The sequence below is a fragment of the Lissotriton vulgaris genome, chromosome 7 (assembly GCF_964263255.1).
Source record: "Lissotriton vulgaris chromosome 7, aLisVul1.2, whole genome shotgun sequence".
NCBI classification, from domain to species: Eukaryota; Metazoa; Chordata; class Amphibia; order Caudata; family Salamandridae; genus Lissotriton; species Lissotriton vulgaris.
The window spans coordinates 910,733,301-910,753,391 of NC_141695.1; positions in this window are offsets into that span (position 1 = coordinate 910,733,301).

The following is a 20,091-nucleotide window of genomic DNA, read 5'->3' on the forward strand; positions in this document are numbered from 1 at the left end:
CAAATCCGGGACGTCTGGTCACCCCACAACAGTGTGGGTGAAGCAAAGACGATGTCGCAGGACATGGCAGTCTTATTTCCATTGTGGTTGCGCTGGCCTTTCCCAAAGCAGGTACAGGGGCCTTGCACCTCTCAAGTGCAGCCTCAAACCCCCTCTCTTGCTTGCAGGGTACTTGCTGCAGGGGCGGTTGGGGGTCCGCCTCATGCGGTCCAGGTCGGCAGTGTAGAGGCGCTTCGAGGGTGGTGCTGGCTGCGACAACTCATCCTCTTTCTCTGCTCTCTCTCCTCAGGGACCGGTCAGTACAGCGGGTGGCTGCAGGGGCAGTATCTGAGGATCCCGGCATAGTCACTTGCTGGGTAGCCATTCCTACATCGACTTGTCTCAGTTGCAGTCATGCTGGTAGCTGGTGTGGGGGTGCCTTAGGCGCCAGCTACACCCCTCCCTTCCCCACCCACACACACAAGGAACAGCAGAGTTGCTGCCAGCGCACATGTGGGGTCAGACTCACTTGTCGCCATTGCAGGGTCATGGGCCCTATGCCCGAAAGCCTTGATAAGGACCACACAGACAGGTAGATATGGTGCATATAACTGTCCCAGGCCCCACCCCTTTTATTATCAGGCCCACGTCACTCCTAACACCTGTGTCGGATGGGTGTGTAGCGTGTGTGTTAAAGGCCAACCCTCAAAGGAGTGGCTGGTACACTGGTACATGCTGGAACACTAGAAGGAGACCAGCAGGATTCTAAAACTGTGTTTCTTTCTTATCTTTTGGCACCAAGCAGTTTTTCTTTCTTTCAAAATGTACTGCTTTCTTCCCTCCATGTTGACAATTTGCTTGTTGCGTCATCAATTTCCTTTCTTAGACATTATTTCCACTACTTGCGTTTCGTTATTCGACTTCTGGGAGTGTTCATGGGAAAACAATGCCGGAGGCACCCACTGTATTGTGGCCACTCGATGCCAGGCTAAGGTTGGCCCGCTGCAGTGCTGGAATCTGGGGCTCGTGCCACATTGCACCGGCCAACAGATGCTGGCTGCCAAGGCCACACTTTTGACAGCAGGTAGATGGCAGGTGGCCTGGCAGGAAGAGGTGCTGTGTTAGGGGGGCGGGAGGTGGGGGGAATAACACGACTGAGCTTCCAGCATCAGTAATTAGTACCCTGAAAAGTGGAAAACACCTACCATATGCAGCCCACCAATTAACCCTGCGGTGGTGGCAAAAAGCCCTGAGTCGCCAATCACTCCCTTTTCTCTGCGGATCACCTCGCCCTGCTCAGCTCAACTGCCATGGTCTCAGATCAGAGAGGCTTTCTCCACCAGAGTATGCAGTTCCCGTGTTTTCCCAACATTAATAGGTGCCAACGTTTTGCAAACATTTTGCTGTTTGCTGTGCCAGGTGCCAGGTCGATGGGGCGCAAACGTGTGGCAAGGCAAGCGGACGATTAGGTTCCGCGATCACAGCATACACACAAGAAGCAATGAGGAAAGGTAGCTTAGAAGGTTAATGCATCTGCTGTCGAGAGATGTGTGGGTCGCGCCGGCTACTTGCTCGGGTGCTGGCAGGGGCTGTGGAGTTTCTGGGTTGAGCAACTGCTGCCCGGTGTAATCATTAACATCCTGAGAAAGTGGAAGTATGAGCTATGTAGAGAACATGATACCTACCGTGTTGTCCTTTGATTAGGAATGCGTCTTTGTCACGCAACCTCCACTTGCAAGGCATTTACATACACAAGTGCGTTGCCTCTCTATGGACAATAATACTCACTTTTTTTCTTCCTAGAAAGTGATGCATTTATTTTCTTCATTGGGTATCATTTATTCATCACTGTTGTCTTTTTAATTCACACTGTTCCTGAAAAATAGAGGCCAGAACGACGCAGTTTCTTCTAACAAGCCCCAGAACCACCAACACGGGGAAACAAAAAAACATTATCGTATCACACCTGACTAGAGTGTCTCAGCACGGAAAAATAGCTTGGTAGGTGGAGTCGCTTCTGTGTAGGCTTTCATGTAATCTGCAGATATGAATCTTTTACGTCATGTTTCCTGTGCTGTGTCCTGCTGACATGAAAGCAACGCTCGGTGACGAGAAAAGTGTTAGTGGGTATTTTTCCAGCATCCGTTGGAGCTCTCGAGTGAGCCTGGTCGCTGCATTATAATCTGGGTCACAGTAATTATTAGGCCTGAGAGTACTTTTAATTATGCCTGAGTAATCAGAGTAATCTCGGTCATTCTGTGTTACTCTTTGATGTGGATTACACGTGCTTACATAATTGAGAGTGATTTGGGGAAAATCCTCCCATAGAGGCTCATGTTGCGAGCATGAGCGGCTCGCACTGCTCTTGATGTTCTGTTGCATTTAGCACTATTAGGGCAAAATGCGACTTTTTGTCCTTTTTATTAGATACAAGTGTGCATTTTGCATTAAGAAACTAGCTCTAGATGTCCTCTAGATGTCGGGAGTAAGTTGGGGTAATACTACCCCTAATGTACATTTAAGGAGTGCGAGCACCGCACTCAATATTCACGTTCTGTTGCATTTAGCGCTATTTTTTAGCGCAAAATATGTCGTTGCATCCCTTTTGGACACAAGTGGCATATTTACACTAAGAAAATAGCACTAAATGCAAAATTACTCTAATTGTGTAATTCCATGCAATTTAGCGGAATTTTTAAGTAATTCCTTGTGATAATCCTACACTCCTAATAATTATTTTGCAGGGGGAGTACCAAATTATGGGGCAGAGCGACTAAATTATACAGCATTAAATGGTCATCATGAGACACCTTGTGTGATAGAGCTAGCTTGTTATTTTGTCAATTCTACACGTTAACACTGTCTGAGAAAATATTTCATCTCGTTAGCATCACCTAGATACCGAAATACAGCACTACATGAAAGAAAGGTGCTTTCCACTGCTCTGCCACATGCCCCCGGGTTTATAGTAACTTTTGAGCCATTTGAGCTAGAACGAAAATCGTTTTGTTAAAATCAGCAAGTTATGAAGCAGGTGATGCATTATGCGGCAAATGTACCAAATCCATATTTGTGTGGAAGACGTGGCTGCCACAAAATATCATAATTTCAGTGTCCCTGATTATAATGAGATTGACTTGTAGCTAGAAGTGACTGACTCTACTGGACAATATTTCATGAAGTTACATTCATTTATTACACAATTTAGGCCAGCCTGTTATCCATTCTGGTTGGTTAAAGCAGGCTTCATTGAGTTTTAGACTCTTTACGCCTGTTATTAGAGGGACAATAGACGCTTTAGTTTGTGGCATGCTCTCTGTAAATTATTATTATTTCGAGTCAGATTCCTCATTGCACTCCTTGGGCTGCACTTCCGGTAAGGTACTACGGGGCAGATTTACAAGCCCCCTGCGCCTCTTTTACGCCGTCGTTGCGTCACTTTTGTGATGCAGCAGCGGTGCAAAAGATGCGCCATGATGCAGGGTATTTACAACGTGACGCATCTCCCAGATGCGTCACGTTGTAAAGCCTTGCGCCAGAAGCCGGCGTTCCATCGCAGGGGGGGGGGGGTTCCGGCGCAGGAACGCCTCCCAAAAGTGGCTGAGTGAAATCTACAAGATTTCACTCAGTCACTTTTGTGCCCATGCTGCGTCAAAACCCTGCGCTTGCTTGAAGCAGGCGTAAGGTTTGACGCGGCATTGTGGAGAGAGGGCCACCCAGAGCATTGCTGGAGCTGCGTCGCGCTTGCGACGCAACTCCAGCAATGCGCCGCTTTTACGGCACAGATGCGTCACTCATCTGTGCTGTTTTGCCCCATGGTGCGCCGCATTGTAAATGCGGCGCATCCAAGGTGGCGGAGCTGCGGCGCACAATAACTGGCGCATCCCTGCTGATATGCAGGGATGCGCCAGTTATTGTAAATCTGCACCTACGTTTTTTTTATCTATTTTAGGAGCGGTCGTGCTTGAGGAGAACGAAAAAAAAGGAACTCGAATCTTAAACTAAACAAGTTAAACCCCGCGGTCGGACACAAAGGAGTTAAACACTCTAAAAACTCAGCCAGTTTCCAAACTGATGCTTTTTCGAAGCGCACAGCCCGAGAAGAAGTTAAAAGAAAGTTGATTGAGCTGAATATTATCCAGGACGCAAAAAAGAGCTATAATGGGAACTCAGCAGCTATTTAAGGAACACTTATAGCCAGGGTACAATCTGCATTCATTGCAGTAACATGTAATCACCAAGTGAAAATAAGAAGGAGCCATGACGATGCATGGACAGAAAAAAGAATTCTGTTGACATCTGGCAATAAGGAACAGGATTGGTACTTGTATCAACCCCCCCCCCCCCCCCGCACCCCCCACCCTAGCCCCCCCCCCTTCCACAATATATATATTATTCCTTTTAAGGACGATAAAGTGGGCGCAAATGGCAAGGGCGAATGAGAGGAGTGGTAGGCAACGAAAGAGATGGTGCTGGGCCACCAGGCTTCTCAGATTGTTTATCCCCACCAGGTAATGTCACAAGACAGGATTTAGGGAGCAAAGCAGGACGGCAAACAAGCATGTGCTATAGAGGAGGTCTTAAGCAAATAATAAAGAGGACACTGCCTCTTTCCACTATCAGCGACAGTCTCTACATTGGCTGTGTTGGCGAAGTCCAGGGTTTCCGTGGGCGTCAGGGTCTTTGAAGGAGGTCAGAGGGGCCTGGGAGGCAGGAAAGATAGGCAACCAGGAAGGCGTGAGTGATGATAAAAAGGATGATGCCAGGAAGCTGCGGGCGGTGGTCTTGGAGACTTGGGAAGCAAAAACACGAGGAAGGAAAACAGGCAGTGGCTAGAGTCACAGTGGTGAGAGATGGTACCGAAGGGTGGAACTTTAAGGACAGGAGATCGATGTCTTGTGTGCAGTGTGTAAAATTACTGGTGTTCCATAGTCGCAGGGCTTTAAGTGGTCCGGGTTCTGCTGGTGCTAAGCACCAGGCAGTTCTAAAAAGCAGGTGCTGAGATGGGTCCCCATCAGGCTCCCCATCTTTGCCCTCAACATCAGGGTGAAAAAACAAAACTCTGCAGCAGTGCCACCCTTCACTGCTTTTGAGGTAACTTCAAAGATGCAAATTATAGTTCTTTTACAGACTCATCATTTCAGAATGGAAACATTATCCATAGTATATACAAAGAAGCCACCGTTGTTGCTAAATTAATCTTATGCAACTAACAACCATTGGTAAAGTCAATAGTTCTGGCTTGTTTGTATGTGTATTGCTATTTGTTGTATTAAATACCTGGATGCAATGAAAGAAACATCAAAATACCAGTCAGGCGGCAAACTACGCTAAGCACAGACTTTTAGCTTAGGTGTTTTTAAGTCCGCACTCTTAATTACAACGGATGAACCCCTTTGAGAGACCCCGTCCCCCAGTTTTTTCATCCCACTTAGAGCCGTGCATAGTCGTCACCACAGGGAGGAGGTTATGGTCATTGGTGATCCAGAAAGGATGAGAATAATGATGCATTTATTAGGATGGGAAGGGACAGACAGGCAGTAAATATTGGTGATAAATGGAACAGATTGAAACATAACGAGGTGCTCATCAATGAGAACCAATGACCGCTCCACCAACGAGCCTCACAAGCACCTGACCAGAACATTAACATATGGAACCAGGGCATCCTGGGCACTTCAGAAGCATACCAGAAGAATCTCACTGAATAATCCAAGTTAGCTGCAATCAGACAGCAACAGCAAAAAATCCTGACAACACTCTTAAGTGAGCTTAATTGTCTACAGGGCTCACCATAAATGGACCAATGCATAGTTCCATGCCCTCTGCAGCACAAATGGACTGAGTGGTGCCTAAGCAGCAAAGCACGCAAAGAAGCGCAGTCATAGTGAGTACAGCAAAAAACAACAGGTGGCTCCATAAATGCAACAACAACTCCGTGCATTGGAAGTTGCCTGAGATTTTGAGGACAGGTGGTTGGCCTCATTACTAGGAATGTCAGATGGCAGGAACATGAGATCTCGATTAAGGAGAGTGAGCAGCCATTTTGAAAGCAAGAAAAGGCAATAGAAGTCTATTGAGCAGCCATTTTGTAAACAGGCAAGGTCGAGTGATGACCCTATTGATCACTCAGTGCACAAAGAAACATTTGAGGAGTTGTTCAATCAGTGCAATACATGACCAAAAGCTAAAGAGATCCACATAACCAATACAATTGGTGAAAAAACGAATACAAGCTGGCAAATATCATTTTGCAGAAAAAGCTACACACACAAGTCTATCTGACTGAGAAAACTCAAAATCTTAAGAAAAAAAGGCACAAGCAACAATGGCCATGGATGTCAACCAAAAAAAGTCCCAACTTATGACCCCAAGACCAAATCGTAATGCTTTTTGACAACTGCATGGGCTCCAACTGGGCTAAATGGGTGGAAGCCTTTGACAACTTCATTGAAACATCAGGAGCAAAGGTGTAAAGCAAATGTTATTCATGCTAAACATTCTAGCAAGAAAGGCACTCAGCGTATAATTAATGGTCTATCTGCCGTCTATCAAAGTGTGCAGGAAGCACTCTATACACTATTCTTGCTAAAGAAAAATGTGGACTGTGAGTCCAACACTTTCAATCTGGCATCGCAAGAAAATGATGAATCAATATGTGATTTTGTAGCCCTCTTTTATATCCACTCCTACAATGGAAATTCAACAAATTCTCAGATGAAGCAGCTATCCACTTGAGGATCATAGAGTGGTACCAATCAGAGTCTCTTCTGCATTGTCTACTTAGGAAAAGTGCTACTCTTGAAGAAATTGAGAGGATGACATATCTACATTATCAAGCAGAAGCACAAGCAAAAAAGCCAGAGGAAGTCAAGAACAAGAAGGTAGAACAAGTGATGCAGCGGAAGCGTTGGGGACTTTTGTCATCTCACTTATCCACACCAACCACTAAATACTAATCGGAAACGTAACTCTAATAACGGGCCCATAAGTCATTATCACACAGCTAGCAATATCAATGGTCCTCCAATGAATCTTTGGTAGTGCTAAAAGGGATTAAATAATGAACGACGGAATGCTATTTCTCACAGAGGACCTACAATGAAGAAATATGCTAAACATGTCCAAGTAACTTTGAAAACTCCGAAATAAAGACAACCACTAGTCTCTTCTATTTAGGTATTTCTTGTTATTTCATAATATGAATGGTCAAACATAAATTCAAATGTGAATGTCATTACTTGGTTCATAATAATACAGATTTGATTCACAATAATCATAACAGCTCATTTATTAAGATATCAGAACATCATATATAGGGGAGTGAGAGGGCGAGAAAACATCAGCGAAACACAGTTCATTCAACTAACGGAAATACTAATGCAGAGCGTGCACTTAGTCTGAAATGCTAGCCCCACGGCCGTTAGGGAATAGCAAGAACAGCATCACCAGCCGATGATGTGCAAAGTCTCTAGAAAATTCTTTTAGGATTAGCAGGATGCCCCAGCCAGAGAATCAGGAATCAGCATAGCATTCAGCATACCGCAAATGTAGCGACAGGTCACCAATCGTGTGAACAAGCCAAAGAACACTTACCCACAGAAATCTTTATAGTACGCTACTTCCTTTCTTCCATTAATATGTTGCATTCTCTCGCTTCAGCAAGTCTCTCTATTGGCTATTCACGAATGTGTGACAGTCTACTGATAGTGACTTTACTACTATTTTCTAAACTCTCTTTGGCTAAAATTGTATAACTTCCAAAAGAGGAATAGGAAAGAACCTAGCTACAAATGTATTTAAACGTTGACATGATTCATGTCATTTACAACCCTCGCCTAGACAGGAAAGAACTCAAAAGACTTATTCAGAAACAGACTCTAAAGAAGCATTTGTAACATTTGAAGAACAGGAGCATGGAAAAGCACATCCTCAGACATTTCTAAGGCCTATATTATTTCAGCAACCAGAGAACAATTTCTAAAAGCCTACATTATACTCTCACGAAGAATAAAACATTTTTCTTTGTAGTCTGTTTTCTGCAGTTAGGAAGTAAGAATAACATCCAGGTCGCATTATTCTCATTATTTTGACTAAGAAAATCATACTGCTGTGCTTTATGTTCATTTCAAGCATTGTGCACTCTAGTTTTATATATTAGTAATTCCACACACATTATAAAATGCATGCATTTGGGTGGATTACATAGAGCAGATTTTATTTGCAAAAATCATGGTCCATCACAAGCATTCTGGCTCCAAAGTTGGAGAAAAAAAAAGGAATATGCTTGCGACAAGAAACACTCCAGGTCAAAATACTGCAGCAACAATGTTGAAACAAATTGCACAAGAACATCTAAATAGGACACACACATTCTACAGATGTGTGCAAGAGTTTTCATATCAAAACAAATGCATGGCACTAGGACAAGTGTAACAGGATTGTGCAAAAGGAAACAACTATGAAAGGAATTACCTGGGAGAAAAGAAAAGTGAAACAAGAATAGCAAGAAGCAACAAACCTCTCTTTCGCTCACACCCAATAAGAGAAAGGAGTAGTAGCTAATCTTTCTGATTGGATCTCTCTGTTTATCTCTCTTTCCCACTTCTCTTGTATGTGGGGCAATAGTTTATAGGCCCTTCTAAAATGGTGTGCTATATAGACTTCAGTTCCACCCTTGAATCTAGCCTTTATTATTTGGTCCCATTTCCTCCCAGTATGCATGCAATTGTTTACCCCCTTTTTGGAGTTTTTCAGTCAATGTGGGCCTCCTTTGATTTTTTCATTTCTCCTTTTCTAAACTATTTTTGCATCTTCTGCAAAAGATGATGTGGTCGTGCTCCCAAAACCTAGGTAGCACGCCAGCATCTCTCCTTATGAAGAGGTTGAAACCTGGGGTGTATCTAGGGATCAGAAGATGTGCTTGGAGAAAACAGGCTTTGGCAGCAGCATAGGAAAAAACAACTATGATGGCAATGTGGCCTTATATTGACTGTCTCCACATATGTCAGGAAAAGCTAACATTCCCTCCTGGCTGTATCCTGGTGTGTGTATCTGCTGATGTTCAATGTTTCCCTGATATGTTTTATACTATGACTGTTCAGAGTCATACTTTGCCACTCATAGTCTCACAGAGCACCATCAGAAGAATGTCATACTAATACCTGATCCGCATGCTCAGATGAGAGCAATGAATACTTGTTCATGATAACAGATTAACAACCCTCCATGAAATTTCCACAGCTAAATTTGTGGATGGGTATATAATATGACATACTTTGTACTGGACGGCGACACATCATTAAATTACATCTGCACAACAGAGTATAGGCATATTGTAGTATCCTGTTCATTTGAATGTCCTGCCATTATCTCCCCCCCTGCTCAGCCAGTGTGAATGTGCTGTGTGCGGAATGGAATGTTGGAGTGATGATGCGTATTGGAATGTTAGGTGCCTGTGCGGTGAAGTGTGACAGTTGGAGAATGGGCTGAGCAGGAGGCAGACTTCCCCTGGTGGGGCTGCTACACTCTTCTACTTGTAACTTACTTCAATAAATCATCTTAGACTACATCCTACCTGCATGGTCTTCCTTAATACATTATTTTGGCAATAGTTGGTGACTACCTACATGTTAAAAATGGACTTCATGGACCAGGCAGCCAAAAGAGGACCTGAAGGTGAAGCTACCTAGAGCCTACATATGCTGACAACGCAACATACATTACCAAGAGGAGGTATCCACTGAAAAGAAAAAAAACACTCACAACAAACAAAGAAGTTCTACACAGAACAGTAAGGAAGTACACGAGAAAGCAAGGAGTACTTCTCATACAACAGAAGACGTCCTCAAGAAACCTGTGAAGATAAAGCACTACGCAATTCAGCACCACCAGTGTCATCACCATCTGACAGCCATAGACCAGGCATGCTGTGCTCATCTGGACTACTTACTTTAAACTTTCATGTTACAAGCACAAATTCCGTCATCAAGCCAAACAACTTTCAGCTTATTAATTCTTTTGGGTCACTTATCTGTATTTCCAGTCACATACAGCATGACCCTGAGGACATTCAAAAACAACATGGAACTTGGGAAAACATTGTGAAGAACCGGGGTTTAACCCAGCGGCGTCAGGGGCACGCCTAAGATCTTCGAGTTCACCTGTCTTGGTATACAGAGACACGGAATACTTTGGAATCCTAGAAATACATCACGGTGTAAATTCTCAGGAGACTGCTCATTTTACTAAGGCGAGACGTCTCCTTTTATACCCAATATTCACATTATAAACGTACACCCACTGCACAAAATTGTAGCCAATAAGGTACATTTTCAAACAAAGTATCACATAACAAAAACTCAATTTACAGTATCCCAACCCAAAAGTTAATTATTAGGAATGTCCCAAATTCAATCTCCACAAGCCGGACAAACCAATAATTGAAAGCATAACCCATGTAATGAAGAAACATAAAAAAGTAACAGATGCTGAACAAGGTAAGGCATGTGCAAGGAAACTAAAAGTTAACGATGTCCTGAACATTGATTGGCAATCTCAGACAAAGATCGATCAGGGAAATTGGCTTTGCGAGGTCAGTTTCGGGTGAAGAGGTCAGTTTCTTACAGTACATTTCAGAGTCAAAAAGAAACCTAGTTAATGTATACATGAACTAAGAAGACCAGGTCACTTTGTTCGCCAGGCTACCTTCACAGGCCTACTTGAGGCCAACACAAAATGGTGGCACAGAACAAAATGGAGTCAGACTCGAGAATTACAAAACCTCAGACCCTATTTTGCCATTACGTAGGAAATAACCTAAGACCTATGTTAATCTGAATCTAGGTCTATGTCGATTTTCATTAGGTCATCAAGGTGTTGCTGTAGCATCATCTTATTATTCTCTACTTCTCTCGAGACAGGTCTCCGAACACACATAGTAGCACAAAGACTACAAATGGCGGGACCACACTGGATGCAAAGACAACAAGGGAAAAGGATGGTTAAACCCATACCAAGGAATGTCAGAGTCTTCCATCCCCATTTGGACAGCAGTCCACAAAACCACCCCGTCAATGACCACTCTCCTTCGTCTACATGGATAGACTCAGAGATTTTATACAACCTAGAGATGGCTTGGTATACTGTAGGGGCATTATCTGGTATGTAAACACAGAAACTGGATCCAATCAATTTACATACTCCTCCTCGATCTGCAAGTATAATGTCTAATACCATACGGTTCTGCAAAGTCATAAGGCGGTCCGCTTGAAGCTCAGCTGTAACATTACTAAGAGCACCTGCTGTCTCATTAATAGTAGCATCAACAACGCGGACAAGCTGTCCAATATGCCTACTATTGATCATAGGACCCCAAAAGGGCAGGAAGCCCTTGAAGAAATCTCCTACTTCGTGTGTTGCAGTACCTTCCTGATTGAAGACCTCTACCATATCTCGTTCTATGATAGTCTGAAGCAGTAGTGTATGTAGGGGGAAGCAGAAACGCCACATAGCACGTTCCTGAAAAATCAGGTGGAAACCATGTGTATTCTCTGTCATGTCAAACAAAATATGTGCCTTTAGCTGGCACAAACGGTGGAGAAGTCCGAGATGAATAGACATAGGTTTGAGCACACACACTCTTACCTAGCTGAGCTTTCGGATTCCGACCATTACCTTGCAAACAAAAATGGCCTCAGTGGGGGACAATCCAAATAGGGGGAGACCTTTTGTTCTCTCATTCTCTGTCAAGCTGGTACTATATCCAGTCACGTTCCAACCAATGTAAGCCTGCACCTCATCCTTAGGGATAGCATTATATGCATCAATATCTCGGATCATAGCTACTATTCCCCTTATCAAGGCACTATTTCTCGAGTTATCTTTAAGGGAATGTAAGGGGCGTACCTCATTTGCATAGATAAACATGGTCTGAAAAGCCCACACAGACCCATTAAAAGAAAAAGGCAAAACCAAATATGGCATACCTTTATCGGATGTACCATGTTACAACGCATACCATTACAACTACCTACTGTTACAACGCGACCATTACAACGCATACCATTACTGCGCATAGCGCTTTGAGGTGCTGGATAGTGGTAAGTATAATTTACTATTCTAACTCCAGTCCCCGTGGACCCTAGGGAAGGTGTTGGATAGTAAATTATACTTATTCCCTATCCTAGAGTGCCCCCCAGCGCAATGCGTTGTAATGGTATGCGTGGTAAAAGTCGTGTTGTAACAGTATTGCGTTGTAACAAATGCGTTGTAACAGGTGTATACCACCTTTATCTGCTGTATGTGGCATAAGACCACAAACCCAACAATTAGTGGTATTTACTACTAACTGATGCTGATGCAACAACTGTATGAACAAGTTGTTGACAAATTCTGATCTCCTTGTCTGTTCATGTTCAGGCAACGCATAAAACTGGTGCAAAGAAACAGTAGTGAAAGAAAGCATAGGTTGGGAGGTGGGTGCAGATGTCTGTTGTGTAGCATAGACAGTCCAACCCACACAAGCTAATGTGATACTTAAAAACATCAAAAAGCACAATATTATAAAACATTTGCTATATATCAATGTACAAAATCTTGTCTTAAAATCTATTCTCTCAACATCTCTTTCAGTTACAACAGATTCCATCCTCTAACGTGCTGCTCGCGGCAATTTTTCTTCTTCACTCGTGTGCGTCCAGGGGCGTTAGACGTCCCTAGAACCGCAGACCTTTCGTCAATACGCGGGCCACCCCTTAAGTCTTATACCGCGACCCTGCAACTGAACTCGGATGGTGGTTCGAAAAAGAAAAAGAAAAATAGTCTCTTGTCTGAAAGAGTGTAATTCACAAAAAAATTCAGATTTTATTTGTCCTTTTTAGACCTTAAGTTGTAGCGTTCTTTACAGGCACAGTTTGATACTGAAAGAGTGTCTCTGGGTGCGTAGTATCAAGTCTCAAACACGGCGGCACAGCTTCTTGCAAGACTTCATCATCCGCACGTTCTGACTGAGTCCATTCCAGATGTGCATGGCTAAAAGGTACAAATCTCGAAACCCTTTCACTCTCGGAATCGGCAACACCTTCTCAGACCCACTTATCGTACGGTAAGGGCAAAGGTATCTTCTTGCAATGGGTACCATGTACCCAGTTTTTCTTGCCGAACACCTTAATAGCAGTCCGAGTTGATAACAGGACTTGGTATGGACCGGTCCATCTTGGTTCCAAGTTCTTTGACCTCTGGAAATTCCTGGTTAGAATCAAGTCGCCAGGTTGAATCGTGTGGCCTGCGTCTACAGAAACTGAACGCAAAGTGTCATGGACCTGTTGGTGAAGAACACGCAATTTAGCAGTCAAATCATGTAAGTAGTCAACCAACATAGGGTACTCGATATCACTGTACTTCTTAGGCCTCGGCACACCCCAGACATTCACCAGACGTCCAAAAACAATCTCATATGGGCTAAGTCCCACGCGAGAATGTACTGTCGTTCTCATGGACAAAAGTGCCAATGGTAAGGCATCGAGCCATGTATGACCAGAACTCGCTTGCACCTTGGCCAACTTCAGCTTCAGAGTACCATTATAGCACTCGACCAGGCCTGCTAACTGGGGTTGGTTAGCAGCGTGAAATTTCTGTTTGATACCCAGACCCGCACATACTTTCTTCACAATCTGACCCACAAATTCACTCCCATTATCACTCCATCCTTGGCAAGCCATATCTGGGAAATAATTCTTTGAGCAAAACCTTGGCTGTAGACAAGGCAGTATTATCCTTTAGGGGGTAGGCCTCTATCCATCTGGAAAAAGGCACAAACAACCACAAGTACATACTTCAAGTTATTGCATATGAATGTAGTCTATCTGCAGCACCTCGAACGGATACGTTGGAGGAGCAAAATGACCCGCTGGAGTTGGGGTTCCCTTTCCAGGATTATGCATCAAGCAATTCATGCAGTGTTGAACCAAATTCTCAGCACACCTAGGAATTCCACCATTCTGCCATACCGGAGCCAACAACTTACATATCCCTTTTGAACTAATGTGAGCCAACCCATGAGCAATAGTAACCACCGGAAGCACATATGCATCTGGCAACAACCATCGCTGGTGCTCTGACAACTCAACCCAACAGCCTGTTGAATCCAACATTCCCGTACTCTCTCTCCACATACTCAATTCTTTCTCAGTAGCTTCTGCCTGAATCATCTTCACACTTTCTGTTGTATCTTCACACATTCCTCCTTCCACAACCCATCTGGCAGGACCTGCAACATACATCTGACTCATCACATTTTTCGCCGTTTCTCTCGCTACTTCATCTGCAAACGCATTCCCTCGACCCACATTATCCGTAACCTTCTTATGCGCACTACACTTCACTATCGCAATTTGGGTCGGCAAAGTAACTGATTCAAGAAGTTCACTCACTAATTGTCCATGCTGAATTTTCGTACCATGGGAAGTAAGAAATCCTCTCTCTTTCCACAAGCGACCAAAACTGTCAGCCACACCAAATGCGTATTGGCTATCAGTATAAACATTCACTCTCTTTCCTTTTGACAACACACACGCTCTAGTCAATGCTATCAACTCCGCTGCTTGCGCTGAATTCTGTGCAATACGTGCTGTTTCAACAATCGTGTGCAAAGTTGTGACAGCATATGCTGCAGTCGTCTCTCAATTCGGAAGCCTAAAGCACGAACCATCTACCCATAGGGTACCATCAGGATTTGAAAGAGGAGTATTTTTCAGATCAACTCTACCCTTCGTTTCCTCCTCTGTCCGGAGAAAACAATCATGCTGTTTCTGAGCATCTGTCTCTACAAAATTCGGCAACAATGTAGCTGGATTCAATGTGTTGCACCGCTTGATGTGCACATGGCTAGCCAAAAGCATCAACTCATAACCTGACAAACGCGCACTGGTAAGATGTTGAATCTTCTTTCTATTCAATAGGGTATTCACTGCATGTGGGACCATCACAATCAATGTATTATCCAATACGAAACCAGCACGCTGTCGGATAGAAACAGCCGCTGCCGCTGTAGCTCTTAGACAACTGGGCAACGCCCTAGCTACCGGATCTAAAGTAGCTGAAAAATACGCACATGGGCGCTGCTTGTCTCCAAATTGTTGCTTCAACACTGACAACGCACAACCTTCTCTCTCGTGTACATAAAGTGTAAAAGGTTTACTGTAGTCGGGGGTACCCAACACCGGAGCAGAACACAATGCATCACGCAATTCAGAAAAACTCTTCTGACATTTGTCAGACCAAGGAAGAGGGTGTGGTGTGTCCTTAAGAGTAAGTGCCAACAAAGGTTTCGCTAGCAAAGAAAAATTCGGAATCCTCTGTCTACAATACGAGGTGATACCTAAGAAGGCACGCACCTCTCTCTGTGTGCATGGCACAGTCATTTGGGCAATCGCTTGAATACGCTCTGGGGTCAATCGTCTTCCCTCCTTCGACAAGAGATGGCCTTAGTAGATCACTTCTTGGCGGCAATAATGCAACTTTGAAGGTGACACTTTATGATGGAGGTCAGACAGATGTCGCAACAAAGAAAGAGTAACTTCTTTACAAATCTCTTCATCATCAGCAGCAACCAACAGATCATCAACATACTGGATAAGAGTAGCACCAGAAGGCAATGCAAGAGTATCAAGCTGAGTTTTCAAAGCCTGAATTTAAATGGAGGGACTCTCACAATAACCTTGAGGAGCGCGCTTAAACCGGAAACTGCGGCCTCCTAAAGAGAAGCCAAAAATATCCCTACTTCCTCAGCAATCGGAATACTGAAGAAAGCGTTCTTCAAATCAATAACAGAAAACCAAGCAGCTGAGGAAGGGATCATAGTCAATAAAGCAGTAATGTCCGGGACAACAGGAAACTGTGGCACAACGATCTTATTGACCTCTCGAAGGACGATCACAAACCGATACACAGGTGGCTGAGAAGAGTCAGTACGCTTAAGGACAGGCAGAACAGGACTGTTACACACATTACCTCTCGTTTCTTCAACCACACCTTTCTCAACCAAATCATAGATAATCGCTAAAAGAGCTCTTTCGCCATCACTGGAAATTTTGTACTGAGGAATGCGAGGTAACTTAGCATTCGACTTAAGGGTAACGACGTAGAGTGGAATCTGCAAGAGACCAACATCATTGGGACCTGTAGCCCAAAGTGTATCAGGGAGAGAACGCAGTTCCAGTGGAAGGCGATCCTTAGACAGATACATCGGGGAAATCACTTTCTTATCCACGTAAGATGTACTCCCGAAGGAGAACAATGTAATGTTGCATGCAATCTTTTCAATAAGTCCAAACCCAACAGATTCTCACAACAGCCAGTCGTTAGAATAAGGGGAGCCTCCAATTCACAGGGGCCAATAGAAAGGGGCAAAGGACAAGAAACCGGGTTACGAACTGGGGCGCCAGAAAATCCTACTGAAACATTGGTCAAGCCAGACAAAGGTGCGCCAGGGAGTTTAGAGTGCATGATAGAACACTTTGCTGCACCAGTATCCAAATGAAAAGGTTCTGCCACACCTGATGTAATCACTTCAACATAAGGTCCACTCTGGTCTACTGGAACTGGCACTACTCCCTCCCTTTGTCGATGGCTGTCCTAACTATCATTAAAACCAGCACTCTCACTTCCAACATAATAATCATCAGTGTAGTACTGAGCGGATTGGACAGTCGGAACATTCTGTTGGTCAAAATAATTCATAGAATTCTGAGGGGAAAAGGAACGTTCATTCTGGGGAAATGTACCACGTCCCCTACCCCTAGGTACTTGTTGGAAACCACCACGACCTCTCAGACCAGACATACCATTCACACGCTGTAGCAAGATCGGGCAACTATTCTTGAAGTGACCTTTTCTTTTCAATAAGCACACTGATTAGGGCCTAGCGGGAGTCGCAAAGCAAAAGACTCAGGCTTCTGCAATAGTTTTGAAACTGTGGGGGTTGCTGAAACTGGGAAGGTTGCTGAAACTGAAGCTGATTAGAGCGAGGCGGATAAGCCTGCTGCAGAAGAACTTTAGTTTTTAATTCTCTAGTCTTCTTCCCTACTTTATCCTTCTCATCTTTATCTCTATTCTCATAGTATTGTGCAGTAGCCAATATCTGGGCCGAAGAAGAAACAGCCAATGAAATCTCAGAGTCCTTTAACTTATTAGAAAGTTCGGGAAGTAAAATAAAAACAAACTTATCTACAAACAACCTCTGACCACCTTCTGTACTCATGTCCTGACCACTATGATCAATGAATGTTTCCTCAAACCTAGTGAAGAAATCAGACACACTCTCGTCTTTCTTTTGTTTGCATGCTGCTAACTTGTCACAATTCACCTGCAGAGGAGGCATCATAGTTTTCATTAAATTAATAATCCTACCAGGTAGTTCTGCAACTTAGGGTTCAGGTTTGGCACCTCCTACCTGCCAACCATCTGTAGCAGTAACATTAACCAACGTATCGCCTAACTCTGGCGCGTGATCCTCGTGACAGATCTTCGCCCACAAGGGTTGAGGAACTACATTACCCATCAACATATCTATGTCAGCTAAATTCATAACACACGCATCAACTGTCTTAGACAACTCCTAGTAATAACCTAGCAGGATTTTTACGGGGGTCAGGCAAGGTCTTCTTAAGAGCCAAGACCTCAGCTCTCTTCCAAGGGACATGCACCCACACTCGCTGAAAATGAGCTGGTGCAGCCGCAATACCATGAGCGGCATCAGCCACAACTGCCTCTCTCCATACAGGGGGAATCTCTCTCATAGGATACTGCTTCACTTTTCTCCTAACAGAAGGGTCAGGTTCGAACAATGACTGAGGTGGAAGTCTAGACCTAAAAGTGAGTAGTGTCTCTACCGCTTCCTCAACATCAGAACCCACTATCGTCCCTTTAGCAAATTCAGACTGAACATTAAGCAATTCCAGTGGAATTGAACCCAACTCATTATCTTCCCACTCCTGGTGAAGGAAGGTACACATGACATCAAAAACATACCTTTATTTTGGTGCCTCCCACTGTAGGAAGATATCCATAACCACTTGTGGACTGTACTTGGAGGTATTCGAAACCCATATACGAGCAAGGAGATCTAACACTGCCCGCTCTTCGGGACCAGGGAGCTGACTACGTCTCTGCTTACGTTCAGAAACAGGGTTCATATTCAGTGACCCAAAGAAAGGAGACAAAAGACTAGTAACAGTCTCAGTCATTCGTTGCCGAGCAGAAGGAGAAGAAGTTGACATGAGGACAGGAGACAAAGTGTTTTGAGGCGACAGAGATGTAGGGACAGAAATAAGAGAAGTCGAAGATAAAGGAGTGTAAGGCAAAGGAGTTTGAGGTGAGGCTGGTGGCAAGGCTGGCGGCCCTGGAGGGGGCTGCGCCGGGGGTGGGAGAACCACCTGTGAAGCAACGGGTGGCTGAACAACAACAGCGGGTTGAATGACAACAAGGGGTGCAACAACTGAAGGTAATGGAGGTGCAGTAGCACCCTGCATATAAGGGGGTGGTAATCTCAGTAAATGTGACATCAAAGGATCCTTTTCAGGGTCTTCAGTCACATTTGAAAGGGGGGGTGGCAAAGCCGGGTAACATTTGTCAATGGCCATGCAATGTTGACTATCTGACACTTCAATCGCACGATCTTCTTCATCTTCCTTAAACTGCCTAGCAGCTTGCATTACCAATATATTCCTTTCCTTCCTATCTCTGTTAGCTTGCTTAATTTCTCGCTGTTTGGCTTCCTTATGCCAAAGGCGGAAAGAGTCAAACATCGCCGGCCGGGCTTTCTTCTTAAATAGCGCAACTTCTAGGTTATCTAAAACATCTGATTCAAAACTACCATGTTGGGGCCATCGTAAAACACCATCTTTCCTTGTATAACGGACCCATACTTCATTAAAGGAGATGGGACCTACACCATGCTTTGAATAGAGCTCATAAGTTGGAGTTCCAACCGGAGGTATCGGACACGAGTCCTCCAATCGGGAATCCCTATTACAACTACAACAAAACCATTTCCTAAATTTGCTAAAACCAGGCATCTTTTAGCTAACTAGTCTTGCTTCAAACTTCAAGGGGTTATAAAAAATTATACACTCGCAAATATACGAATCCCTCGGCTTCGACTATTGCAATGGCCTAATCAAAACCACGAAACAAAACAAAGTTGTGGGAACGACCCACTTATACTTAACCAAAATGTCTGTCACGCCACCAGAAGACCGTCTAACGTCTCGCCTTACAAATCATCACAAGAGGGTCCAAGACAGGGTGACAGTCAGGGCAGCAGTCCTTCGCAGCCGTCGGAAAGGGGAAGCCTCGCAGAAAAAACCTTTGGTCCACGTCGTCATGCAGGCGTCGATGAAGTGGCGACCGTCCTCCAGAATTTCCTCACGGGGCTCCTCACAATCTTCGGGCTTGGACCAGTACCACTGAAGTCGCCCCACTTGGGCGCCATTTGAAGAACCGGGGTTTAACCCAGCGGCGTCAGGGGCACGCCTAAGATCTTCGAGTTCACCTGTCTTGGTTTACAGAGACACAGAATACTTCTGGATGGCATCAGAAACCAAGTTTATTAGCTGCAGCTAGTAACAGTGATCCTAGAAATCATCACGGTGTAAATTCTCAGGAGACTGCTCATTTTACTAAGGCGAGACGTCTCCTTTTATACCCAATATTCACATTATAAATGTACACCCACTGCACAAAATTCTAGCCAATAAGGTACATTTTCAAACAAAGTATCACATAACAAAAACTCATTTTGCAGTATCCCAACCAATAATTGAAAGCATAACCCATGTAATGAAGAAACATAAAAAAGAAACAGTAACAGATGCTGAACAAGATAAGGCATGAGCAAGGAAACTAAAAGTTAACGATGTCCTGAACATTGATTGGCAATCTCAGACAAAGATCGATCAGGGAAATTGGCTTTGCGAGGTCAGTTTCAGGTGAAGAGGTCAGTTTCTTACAGCTCATTTCAGAGTCAAAAAGAAACCTAGTTAATGTATACATGAACTAAGAAGGCCAAGCCACTTTGTTCGCCAGGCTACCTTCACAGGCCTATGTGAGGGC